This window comes from Rhynchophorus ferrugineus, unplaced genomic scaffold (assembly GCF_030347505.1).
Source record: "Rhynchophorus ferrugineus isolate W39M unplaced genomic scaffold, kcgeb_rfMv2 rfM4, whole genome shotgun sequence".
Classification (NCBI taxonomy): domain Eukaryota; kingdom Metazoa; phylum Arthropoda; class Insecta; order Coleoptera; family Curculionidae; genus Rhynchophorus; species Rhynchophorus ferrugineus.
The window spans coordinates 41,180,100-41,194,647 of record NW_027472583.1 but is presented as its reverse complement, the minus strand read 5'-3'; positions in this window follow the sequence as shown (position 1 = coordinate 41,194,647).

Here is a 14,548-nt window from a genome sequence, read left to right as displayed (position 1 = left end):
TAAATTAGCTGCTAAAATTCAAATGGATGCTATATTGGATAAAACACGAACTAATTTAAGTAGTGGCAATTTGGAAAGACTTTATTGATTCATAAATATTTATATAATATTCAGTAAGCAAACTAATTGAATTACATATGAAACATGGGTAAATTAGGTCAAAATTTAGGATATATGTTTTAAGATACAATCTTACTTTCTGAGTACCTACCATACTTGAAATAAAGAAGATTTTCTGTTAATCTTAATAATTTTTTTATTAATCTCTTAGAACATTAACAATGTGCCCGTGGGTGTGATTATATGTAATAAGATTTCCGTTATATAATATAACTATCCTGACATGTAGAAGATTGCTTTAGTAGGTGATCTGCTATACCACTTATAATCTAAATCTCATTCTAGATACTATTTTAACTTATTTTAAAGTATATCCTAACTTATTATATAAACTATTCTAACTTATTCTAAAGATTAATAAATCTCACTCTATGTGTCTATTAATCAGTTCGTATGGTAGTTTGCGTTTGAGCCTACGCACTTCACTGTCATAGCGCACATTTAACTATTTTGCGAGTGCATTGGGATGCACTAATATTCTTTCAGAGTACCTCGCACCAATACTTCGAATCAAACTGGTTATGGGTTCTAAGGAGATATCGCGCGGAATCAGTTTATTGGAGACGTAATATGGGGCGACGATGATGCGCAATACCATAGGTCCAAATGGGCCCAAGTGATTGACTTATACAGCAAAACCTTAATATCTAATGATAATTTAGATTTACGCTCTATCAGCCAATACATTTCGTTTAGTTTAAGCCTAAGCTCTTTGCGTTTTGTCACTATATGTCAAACGTCAATCAAAATGCAATCCTAGATATTCTACAGAGGGTGAATGTTACATGAGTAGATTTTGTCTTATTTCCTTGGATACGCTTGTTAAGATGAAGTCGGAGGTCTCTTGTGGCTGATATTGGATCCTCGTGTGATGATAAAACCGCTGTATCGTCAGCATATGAACAGTAGTGTTTCTTGAGATCGGTAGGTCAGCTTTATATGATAGATATAACAATGGGCCAAGAATACTGCCCTGCGGAACCCCCGAATATATTCGGTGTAAGTCAGTGCATTCGTGACCATGTTTGACAATAAAATGTTTATCTGTGAGGTATGATTTCCGCAGTTGAAAGTGCGTATGGGGTAAAAGCTTTTTCAATTTAACATGCTAACAGTGTGCTACACCTTTTCGAACGCCTGAGAAATATCGAGAAATGCGGCGGAGCAATATTTTTTATCGTTTAAGTTTTTGTTAATTTGGTTGAATTATCTATATATTTGTTCTGTTGTTCTGTATTTATTATGGAAGCCTCTTAATGTATAGTTGTTCAAAAAGTTTAGAGATCACAGGTGACAGGCTTATAAGATGATAAGAGGAGACGTCTTTTAATTTTTTCCCAGGTTTAAGAATCATAATGATTTGAGCCACTTCCCTAGTGCTAGGAAAGTAATTAGCATGACATTAAATATGAATGTTATTAATTTGATGCACTCTTCTGAGAGTTCTTGTAAGATTCTTTCAGTAATTAAGTCAAAACCAGGAGCTTTTTTAGCAATATTTTTTTTAACAATTATTTGTTTTATTTCCTTAACAGCAAATTTCTCATGTGGCACATTCGTTTGAAACAGAGTGTTAAGAAAGTTAACTATTCTATTTTCTTGTATTGCGGATATTTCAGACGGGTATGGATTAAATACTGTTTTTAAGTGTTTAGAGAAAACTTCCGCTTTATCTATATTATTCTTTAATAACCTCAAAAGGTAGAGAACTGCTAAAAGCAATAAAGACAGATAATTTACAACATATCTCTATTGGTGAACCAACATATTGGCCTTCAGACAGAAATAAAAAAACCAGATACAATAGATTTCTGTACTACAAAAAATATTGATCCAAAAAAGTGTCAGGCAGAATCACGTTTTGACCTGTCTTCTGATCATTCACCAATAATTGTAACAATTTCTTCAAAAATTACCATCAAAGATAAACCCCCTTCTCTGCGCAATAATAGAACTAACTGGCGCTCATTTAGAGAAAACTTAGACCGAAACATCTCTCTAAACTTACCGTTACAAACTGAAATGGATATAGAAATAGCAGCAATAAACCTTACAAAAAATATACAGGAGGCAGCATATTCCGCGACTCCTAACAGTGAAACATTTCCATGAAAAAATACACATATATCATGTACAATACAGAAAAAGATAACAGAGAAAAGAAAGTTACGATGAAATTGGCAACAGCAAAGGACTGAAGAGAATAAAAGAAAATTTAATATGACAATAAAAGAGCTGAATGAACAAATCCAAATTGAACAAAACCAAGGCATTCAAAAATACCTAGAAAACTTGACATCAACTGAGGCAACAGACTATTCGTTGTGGAAAGCAACAAAAAGTTTAGGAGATCCCAGCAGCATAATCCATCGTTTAAAACAAACGAAAATAATTGGGCGAGAAGCAATAAAGAGACGGCCGGCATTTTCTCAAAACACTTAAAAAATATGTTAAACCTTTCCAGTCTCAGCTACATAAAGATGAGGAAAATAAAATTACTAGCTTTCTAGATTCGCCATTTCAAATGGATTTACCGCACGAGAAATTAACGGTCAAAAAAGTTAAACAAACAATAATGAGAGAGATTAATATTAAAAAAGCTCCTGGTTATGACTTAATTACTGGCAAAATTTTAAAAGAACTATCAGAAAAGGGTATAAAACTATTAACATTTATATTTAATGCTATGCTACAAATTCATTACTTCCCTAGTATCTGGAAAGTAGCTAAAATATTAATTCTTAAACCAGGAAAAATACCAGAAGATGTGACCTCCTACCGACCTATAAGTTTATTACCGATAATCTCGAAAGTTTTCGAGACATTATACATAAAAAGCTATACTATATAATAGAAAAAAGAAAAATTATTCCAGAATATCAGTTTGGCTTTCGCAATAAGCATGGGACTATAGAACAAGTGCATAGACTTGTAAACAAAATAAACACTGACCTAAATGCCAAAAGATATTGTTCGGCTGCTTTTCTAGACATTTCTAGACTCAGGCTTTTGAAGTATGGCATACTGGCTTGCAGGTTAAACTAAAGAAACTTCTCCCTCATCCGGACTATTAATTACTAAAATCGTATCTCACTGACAGACATTTCATTGTAAATCAAGGCGATGAACATACCGAATTAAATCCCATATATTCAGGAGTTCCGCAAGGTAGTGTACGGCCCACCACAAAAATAACTACTGTGGCAACGCAGACGACACAGCAATCTTAGCATCCCATGAAGATCTAGTCACATCATCAATAAACCTACAAACCCACCTGGAGCAAATACAACTATGGTTGAAGACTTGGCGCATTAAAGCCAATGAAACAAAATCCACACATATAACGTTTACCCTGCGTAGAAAAACATGTCCTCCAGTGAATATCAATCATCCTCAACTCCCCCAAGCAGAGCATGTTAAATACCGTTGTATGCACTAAGATCGACGCTTAACCTGGAAGAAGCACATACTCTCTAAACTGAAATAACTTGGACTAAAATTATATCAAATGTATTGGCTCACCGGGCGCAAATCCAAGTTATCATTAGATAACAAGGTATTGCTATATGAGTCTATACTCAAGCCCATTTGGGCATATAGAATCCAACTATGGGGTACCGCTAGCAAATCTAATATATCCATCATTCAACGGTTCCAAAATAAAGTGTTGCGTGCCATTGTTGATGCTCCGTATTATATTTCAAATAAAGTGATACAACGCGATATTCCTCTAGAACCTATAATGAGTGTAATTCAACGTGTTTGTGTGAAGTATTTCGAAAGAGTGCCAGTGCATCCCAATGTACTCGCTAATGAGCTAAATATGCGAAGTGATAGTGAAGTGGGTAGACTAAAACGTTTAACACCACCTGATCTGATTACTGGACATACGTAGACTTTAGAATAAGCTTTAGAATAAGACTAATTAATTAAGATAATATTTTATACAGAAGATTGCTTAATGAAGTGTTGTTCTACATGCCATGTATATATAATATAGACATAAGAAATACTTATTTAGTAATAAAAAAAATTTATATTATTCTTAGCTCAGGTATTGTTGTCACTTTTAATGGGTGGATTATGTTGTTCAGGTTTTTTTAATCTTTTTTATTACTTTTCAGAGAGAATATTCCGTTGCACCAGTTGGCGTTAAGTTTTCTAAATAGTTTGGAATTCCTTGATTTTGTTGGTTATTTATTAGCTGTTTCCTTTTGTTGCTTTTTGTTTTGATTTTTTGCCAGGTTTATCGTAGTTTTCTCTTTTCAGCAATTTTTTTGTTTAATTGTAGGTGATAGGAGTTGCGTACCATGCGGTATAGTTTTTGTTATATTTTTTTGCTGCTATTTCTGCATCTTTTTCTGTTTTGAGAGGCAAATTTAGGGATATTAAACTATCTAGCTTCTCTCCGAATAATAACCAGTTAGTTTAGGTATTATACATAGAAGGTGGTTTTGTTGACAGTATTTGACTTCCCTGTTACAATAAAAGGATAACTGGATCAGGTGATGGGTTTTTGTAACACAAAAGTAGGGAATTTTATTTCCATCTGACAGCCAATATATTAGCTCACCTGTAGAGAAATGCTGTAAATTATGTGCCTTCATTGCTTTGACCAATTTTCTATCTTTTGGTGTTATTAATCTAGAACCCACATTAGATGTTTCGCATTGTAGTCTCGTTCGGCGATGAATATATTATCCAGCGTGTTAAATAATGCGTGGTATTGTTCTGCCTTGTTTTTGTGTTGAGGTGAACAATAGATAGAACTCATTGTTAATGGCCCGTGCACTTTTTCTATGGTTACACTGGTGGCTTGTAAATATTCCTCGCTGAATTTATCTTTTTCACAGTGTTACGGATTATTATTGATGTTCCTCCATGTGCTTTATCATCTGGGTGTTTTGTGTGATACAGCTTGTATTTTGGAATCCTTAAATTATTTCTATCCGTGAAGTGTATTTCGGATCCACCATGATATCAATATTTTCTTTATATAAGAATATTTTGAGCTCCTTGGTAGCTTGGTAATGGCGGCGGTGAGTAAATTCATCATTATGCTCATTTGCTCCATAAGTTTACCTATTATTTCTTCTAATTTATTAATAGTACTTACAGGTTCAGTGGTGATTGGCGCTGTTTGCGTATTAGGTAGTATCTGACTGTTGGTTACTGCGTGTGCGTATGATATTAAAGGATGTTGTATTTGTGCATTAGGCGAGTTAAATGGTATAGCCTGTCTTGGTGGCTGTAAGTTTCTTTTTTCTCTCAGTGATGGATAACGTTTTTGCTGTAACGCCTTATGGACTAAGTATCCCCTATAATTTGAAGGATAGTCACCGTTACAGTTGACGCATTTTACTTTATCGTCACATATTTTGTGCGTGCAATCATTCATCGCATGTTCTTCTGCACATTTCACATATCTATATAAGTTACGACAGTATGTTTTGGTATGTCCATAAGCTTGGCATCTGCGCATTGTGGGATGATTCTTTTTGTCTATGGTGGTTCACATTTAATAACATTGTGGTCTAAATATTTCATATCATGAACATGTTTATTATTTTCTTTTGGCTTCAAATCAATATAAAACTTTGGCAGTGGTTCCTTTGCTGCATGATGTTTAATATTGGGTATCTTAACAACTTCGTGGTCTTGTTCAGCTAGTTATGGTTTAATTGTGAATCTGTGGCGTGAAGTGGTCCTTTTATTACGAATTTAAATATTTTTTCCGACTTTGGTCGAAAAGTATACTATTGCGTATTTCTATTGTCCAATTCCCTTATTAGCACTTTGAAGTGTTCAGGGTGAAATATTTGAATCTTCATTGTTTCGTATCTAATGGTTTTTACTGTATAATTATTAGATATTGTCTTATAAAAGTCATGCGGATGTTTAGTAACAATTACCTTATATATTGTTACTGGTGGTGGTCTGGGAATTGTTTTTGGTTGGTTTTCATTATTGTTTTGGGCTTCTTCTGTCAGGGCATTTTAGCTGTTGTATGTTAGGATGTGTTTTTGAAGCCAATAATCGCTGATTTTCGTTTATTTTAAGACGACTTGTTCTTTTGGACTCAAGCCTTTTTTGTTTATAACGATGTTCCATTCTGGCATTTGATGGGTTTCAGTTATTGACAGTTGATCGTTATTTGGAAGAGCGGGTGTTTCAAATGATAGATAGACAGAAAAGCGTTGTGGGTTGGCCATTATGCATTGAAATTAAACGTATAGATCAGTTAATAGTTATTAAATGTTTAATTTACATTTTTAATTTTACGCACCTCATATTTTACTCGCTCGATTTACCCTTTCAAAAATAAGAAAGAACATTTTTAGACGGTAGAGCCTTGTTTATAATAAATAAATTTTAAATTTCAGGTTCAAAAGTTCACATTTTAAATCACATTATCACCCTACAATGGTTAAGACTAGGTTTTCACATTTTATGATCGGTATTGGCATAGTAACTCAGATGTTTTTTTACAACAGAGCGTTCTGAAAGGTACGTCTGCACTCCGCTGTGGTTTGGACAGAACTCAATCTTAATAAATGGTGGACAATATGAGATGTTTTATATATTTACAAATAAATTATATTTGTTACATTACATGTTGTTTTATTTTATCTTCGTCTTTTTAAGACTAAATATGTTTATTAAAGGTTAAATAACTTAGTTAAACTAGAGTTAGTTAAACTAACTCAGACAGTAAACTTAAATTAAATTAAGTTAAATTTGAACTTGAGTTTCATGCGAGATTTTAAGCTAGTGAATGACTATTCAAATATATGAATATTTTACGAGAACTGAAACCTTGGTTTGTTATTGTAGTGCTTATGTATTGATAAATAATTACATATTGGTTTATTTTCTTTTTTTTTCTTGTGAAAATTATTTTAAAAAGAAAGATAATCATAAAAGGTTCTTCATATAATGTTCTATATTATAAGGGACGAAAAGTATATAAAACATATTTTAACTTGGGTTTCAACAGAAATGTTAGTTTAACTTTTGGATTCAAGACAATTTAATGTATTTATATTATATTCTTCAAATATACGTATAATTTTTGGCAACATTGCAAACTCAAACCCTAATGCGTATGTGGGCATCATTGTTCTGATGAAGAAACGTTTGTAGTTTTTGGACCATAGTTCTCTTCACTTTTGGATTTCCATGAAAGCTTTTATGGTATGATAACTTGAAGGTCCTGTACAAATCTGGCGATTATAAAGTTCAAATACGTTTCTCCATATGATATTATTTGGAAACAATTGTTATATTTTTTAATGTTGGTCAAGAAGCGATTATAACAATTTTCCATCTCAGAAAATATCTGGTGGTGGGAAAGGTTTTGGCAATTTTAGATACACCAGCATATCCCAGTAGAGTCACCGCTGTATTTTAACACTTTCAATATTGTGTATTAGTATATCAATATTATCAATAATAGTATAGAATATTGGAAAACGATTGTCTGATTTGTTTGCACCTAAATCAATTTTCGTATTCAAGTGGAATGCTGATGATGTTAACTTTCCATTTAATATCAAGAGTGTTGTTCCAAACAGCTTGCTGAATATCTATTACGAATTCTTCCGTTTCTATGTTTGTTTTTTAGTTCTCAAGTGCTATCCACTTGTTTGCTAAGGTTGTATTTTGTTTTGTTTTTATTGTAGTGTACCTTGTTTGAGGAGTTGGTTCATGCAGTTCATAACCTTTAGTTGTCATAATTAATGCCATTTTGTATTTTTTATTTTTTAAAATTTTATTTTGCATTTTTTGGCATAACAGTCAGTTTTCTCTCTGATTGTCCTATTTCAAACGTTCATATAGCTTCTAATATCTATATTTATCAGTTGAGTTATCAGTTAATAACTATATTTATAATTTTTATTTAGTAATTGATCACATAATTCAATCATGCCTTCGTGCCTCCTTCTCTGTACCGATTTTGCTACTGATTTTGATAATAATTCGTTGGTAGTTGCCTATGTTTATTTCTATTAGCATGTTTTTGTTTACACTTTGCCAATAGTGTATGATTTTCCGTAGCTTGGTTATACATTGTTTTTGGCTTCAGTCCTAAAGGGTATCGAAATTTAGATTGAGATAGTTATTTACAGTTTACAGTGAAGTATATGCCCGAACAGTTGTAGGTTGTAGAGTTTTATCGCTTTTCATTGCGCAGTTTGCTTTATAAGAGGTTACATTTTGATTTTAGCCCCTAAGAATTTTTAGAATAATGAAATGATTAAAAATATTTCGCACCTACAATATTTGTGAATCTAAACGTTCACTTCCTCTTGTTTTTTAAATTAACTCAGACTTATAGCTGTTCTTAGTATGTTCAAATGCTTGTTACCATTTAAAAAAGTTAGTTTATAAAATATGTGTGGTCATTATGTAATTTGTCAATGTTTATAATGTTTTGATAATATTAAAATATATTACAACATATATAACACATATAAAAATGTTTTATTTACATTTTTCTATTAAATATGCTTAGTATAATATTAATCTATAAAATTAATATATTGTGTTATTGTTCTGTTGTAGTTACATCAATATACAAGCAGTACGAGTAAGGAATTATTAGGGATATTAGTATGTATTTTACAAATTAAATTACTAAAATTAGAAGAAATTAAACTACTTAAGCTAAAGGTAAGACTAAAATTAATTATTATTTAAAGGCGAAATCTTGGATAATTTCGTAAATCCATTTGATTTCAAGGTCATCGTGCAGTTTCTCGTTGCGTACGTTGCGACAATCACTGGTCGAATTAATCGAAGAATTACGTTTTGGCTTCATTGGATTACTAGTTGCTTTTGAACTACTTGTATAAAACCAAGTAGGCTTTAAAACGGATATAGGGAACATAATTTGGTTGAAAATAATTTTAAGAATTAAACTACACATTTAAAATTAATTTTTATTAAAAATTGGACTAGACGTTAACATTAATTTTCTTTTTAAAAACGTACATATAAAATTCTTTGTGCTTTTGATTTGTGATTTTCGGATATTGGATATATCCTTACCACACATTTTCTATAATGGTAATAATATTCAAGCTATACTTGAACTGTAATTGATATAAAGTGATTTATGATTTCAAATACATATTATATTTTTTGTTAATAACAACAATATATTTTTCTAGTTGAATACAATATAACCTACACATTCACGCAGAATTGTTAATATCTGCTCAAACTGTTCGTATAGAACTTGACACATTCAGTCTTTCTACGTGGACATCTACATTTATACACTTCAGGGTTAATTGGTCAACATCTTTGTAATTTCGTTACATCTAACTTAGTTTCTATCTACAACATTAAGTATTGAGGCTAAAATTTCATTTTAGATTTTGTACGGCTTTATTTGCAATTTATTGTAATAGCGTGATTGTTATTAATTACTTGAAATATAATGATCGAAAAACAGATTTTAATTATCGAGGTATATTGATGAAAAATAATTATTAAAAATACTATTTATATTTTCATTGTATGGTCTATTTAAAGTTATTTGGTACATGCGTCATCTAGATTTGTAATGTCAAAACGTCGCAATGTTGCCGCACCAACCCTGAGTTTTATTTTAGTTTGACCTTGACTTACAACAAAGTTCTAATCAAATACAATAATTGAACAAAAATGTTATCAAGTATAATTTATTTTAACATTATAGTATATCTAAAAACTAGAGTTAATTATACAGCCACAATAGTTTATAGGTTAAAGTTATAACCTTTTATCATTGTTGCTTTAAAGAATTTTGCAACCGAACGACTTTGACAGGCTCATTCTTTTATGCGTTCGAATTAACCAGACAGCATTGTATCTCTTTTTAGCTAGAATAAAATGCGGAGGAAAATATTGTCTGATTCTGAAACGAATTACAAATTGCGGCAGGTAATACATCAAACATCTTGATGACATATGTACAAAAAAAACTTTGAATAGGCTATATAAACTTATTCTTTTCGAAGAATCATGACGTATTGTATTATAACTAACTAAACAGGTCTTCAAGCTATAATTTTAATACATGTATCACCTAAATTATTATATTTTTAAAACCATACATGTTATGACTGAGTTGTAAAAAAATGAAGCGGCATTTTATAAACTTAGAGATAATACTTCAATATCTTTATAATGATTTCCGCCTAAATATAAATTTTTATCTAAGGATTTTGAAGTATCTGTGGATTCATGTTTTTGCTTAATTTATGATTTAAAACCATATTATATCTTACCATACTCTAGAAATTTTCTTTATTCCTTATATTTAACACATATTTTCATATAATTTCTAGATATATAATAGAAATCAAAAGTATTTCGTCAAGATTAATTTCGAATACAAAAAAATAAATAAAAATTACTAACGCTACTCTATATCTTTGGATAGTCTTTATAAGGACGTTAGCCTTCGTAATAAAACAAAGAAAAAGGCAAAAATAAACTGATTGAAGAGGTTTCCACTACTTGTAAGAATACGTGTTACTTAACGGAAGGTTGCCTTATAGTGGTCATTCGAAACGAAAAGAAAATAACTTGCAGAGTAGATTGTTGTAACAAAAAGGGTCAACTACAAGTAATGTTTCTAATTCGAGCTTAGTAGTAAAAAGCTAATTGTTAGAAAATTACGATATGGGATGATGTCCCCGACAATCAACTCTTTTTCATATCTGGGAATAATGGAGAGCTTCTATTTGAATTTCCGTTGGGTATATAATTAGGTTTGTTTGCATCTGCGTTATACATTAAATAGACATCTGTGATAATACATACATATATATATATATATATATATATATATATATATATACATATATATATATATATATATATATATATATATGTATATATGTATATATATATATATATACATATATGTATATATATATATCTATATCTATATATATGTATATATATATATATATGTATATATATATATATATATATATATATATATATATATACATGTATATATATATATATACATATATATATATATATATATATATATATATATATATATATATACATATATATATATATATATATATATACATATATATATATATATATATATATATATATATATATATATATATATATATATCTAAATATTTATTTTTTAATTTTAGAAATTAATCCTCTTCCGAAAAAAGCTATGCAAACGGCTATATACTTTTCTTTTGGATCGGTAGTTGTAGCTCCAATAAACTAACAGCTCCTGAATGAATCCAAATCTATTAAGAGAGGATTAACCGATATTTATTACACGAGGAGTTTTAGTGTAAAATTTATTGCCCAAGTAAGAACAAATCTATGTCAACACAAAAGTGTCATCATTTTAATAACTACCTTGATGGGTTCATTTTATTAAAGAAAAAAAGTAATTATCCAAATAAATATATTGGCTTAAGGCTACTAAACCAAGATACTTTGGATCTAGCTCATGGATTCAGGAATATACATCTTCAGCTAGTATGTTTTAGAAATCATTTGAAACACTTTAAGTTTTTTTCATCTCATTGGCCATTGTGAAGAGGATGAATATGGGGCTTTTTAAATAACTTACATTCTATACTAACGGGGGATGACACTATAACTTCAATTCCAGATGTTCCTATATGAATAAATAAGTGAAGGCAATATTTGATGCCCTAGAAAATTATTTTATACTGTCAGTAGGTCTCTTTATTTTAAACTCGTTTATTTTATCCCGCGATATTGCCATGTCGATAATATAATGTATATAAATATCTTAAAAAATGTAAATTTAAAACCTTCTAATTATACACTACATGATGATTTTCCAGATAGAATATTACAAATAATAAAATGTATTATATACTTTAGGGTTAACCCATAATATAGAGATCTATCGATCTATAGATTAAATATATGGCATTAAATTATTAAATATAAGCAATATATTATTAAATTGATGGTACTAAACAAATATAGAAAAGGGAAAATTCTGAAGAAGTAATTTTGATTTATTCAAAGTTCTATGCTTATGTATATATATATATATATATATATATATATATATATATTTAAGAAATTAAGTTGTTTTTATTTATATTTTAGCAATATTTTCCCCAGAGATACCTATTGAGTTGACTCTAGAGTACTAGACTCTATGTGTGTCACTGTCACTGTCATCAATAATTGCAAACCGTGATTAGAATATATAATGTATTAAAGTTAAAGATAATTTCTCGTCCCTAACAGTTTCATTCCTTACCACGATTTATATTTCATGCCTTTGCACGCATATCGCTTCGATAACGTCCAAATAAAGCGAAAAATAATTACGTATATGTCAAATATGACGCAACTATGTACAAACGGTAATTTGGAATCGTATATTACGGACGAGTAAGCAAACATTTACTAAGAATGGAGTTGAAATGTAGTGACCGTTTATGGTAAAGTATACTTTCTAAATATATTTCAATCTTGTTATTAATAAGTCACAAGTTTGGTGCTCTAGAGCTTTCTTTAGTTTTCTTTTATTAAACATACCAAGGAGAAGACGGGCTGCGTTAGGTCGTTGAAGCCAATCAAACGTGCGACGAGCTACCTCACGTGCTAACTTCAGTGATGATCAGTGAGAAACCTAAAATGATAATACTCGTATTGCTGTATCACAATTGTGTTCGATAATAACTGGAAATAAAGTAGATAGGTATAGAACGGAACGAGTTCGTGAACATCTAATTCAACAACAGCGAGGATGATACAATTAAATTGGGGGATTGTGCTCCTGTGATATAGGAATAAGTAGAAATTCGCTATTATCTGGAATAGATTATGGTGACTATTTCATGCTCATATTCAAGGTATTATATTATACATTTTTCTTCGTAACATTAAAATTTGTATCAGAAATAAGTTAACAATTGCACATAGAAAGACAAATTTATCACTCACTCGGAGCGCTTGCTACTATTATCAGATGCAGCTTCTTATCAATTCTTAAAAAATTATTTTGTGGGCATTCTTAAAAGCAGTATTGTAAGTAAGTATTATCTCAGTATTACAACCGTTTGTTCATACTCATAGGCCAGTTATATCCATTCAGGTATTATACAAACGATGATATACTAATATTTTTGTCAAACAACAAATCTTCTGTGATGGGAACACATACATATGTTTGGAAGAAATTGGAAGATTGTATGTATTTGTATACAGATTTTAGTCACGTCATCTTTTTGGATTTTTCAGTGATTGGACCTACAGTATAACAAATTTGTATCGGCTGGTGAGGGACCGATTTTAGAGATTATCTGAGAATAAATTCGATCTTACCCAATTTTTTTAAATACTTTTTTACATAGTAAACATGTTTTAAATGCTAAAATATTTTTTCTTGAAACCACATTTTTCATGGATAAAGCTTGAACTATTTTAATCGGACTGACTTGAAACATTTACCCTATTTTTCAGATAGATTTTCTGTCGTCAAATTTATTATTATTATTTATTATTTAATTTATTATTATTATTAGGTAAATTGGTTTATTTATGTTACTTTTTGTAATAAACTGACCCCAAATTGTTTATTGTATTGTAAATCATGCAATAAACAATTTGAGGCCAGTTTCTTACAAAAAGTAACATAAATAAACCTGCTACATTTTAAAGCCCTAGTACTACTAGTGTATTGACGATAGGTGTGCTTCATTAAGGCTATCTTCGTATATTCCAATGTGGAATTGGCACTACATCGAAGCTTTCATATCATGTTTCCTCAGATCTTGAGAACTACATATTATGGGGTATTATACTATCTCTTTTCAACATGACAATTTCGTTTAATAATAAATTATAATAATAGGAACTCATCTAGAAGGAGAATGTTAGTTAAATCATTGTGCAAAGAATTAAAATGTGTAATATCAGTCAAGTGCACATTGATATGTTTTTGTTATAAATCTGGTCATTCGGTATATATAAACAAAAGCTAGGATATGATTTAGGTATAGTTTTTACCATATCTCAGCTGATATTGTGTAACTTAAGCATTTTGTATTTATAACGAAATGACAAAATACTTTTGAATTCATTTCGGCTATTTGTTCTTTGACGGTGCTGAATGTAAACAAATAATTTGAATAATCGACAAGAAAGTAACGCCAAATTAGTTTTAAACAGAGTAGTATTTCATTATTACGAACATTACTTTAAAATAATACTTAATTTCTTTTCTTAGAGTTGAAATGACTGATGAAACCGTTCCTCAATTCTTAATCATAACACGTGGACGTTTTATGATTATGTATATAATGAACTGATCTTCGATCTTGTTCTTAACTCCAAAGAGGTATAGATAACTTTATATTTGATCTATACATTGTTATATTAAAAATATTAAAGCCAT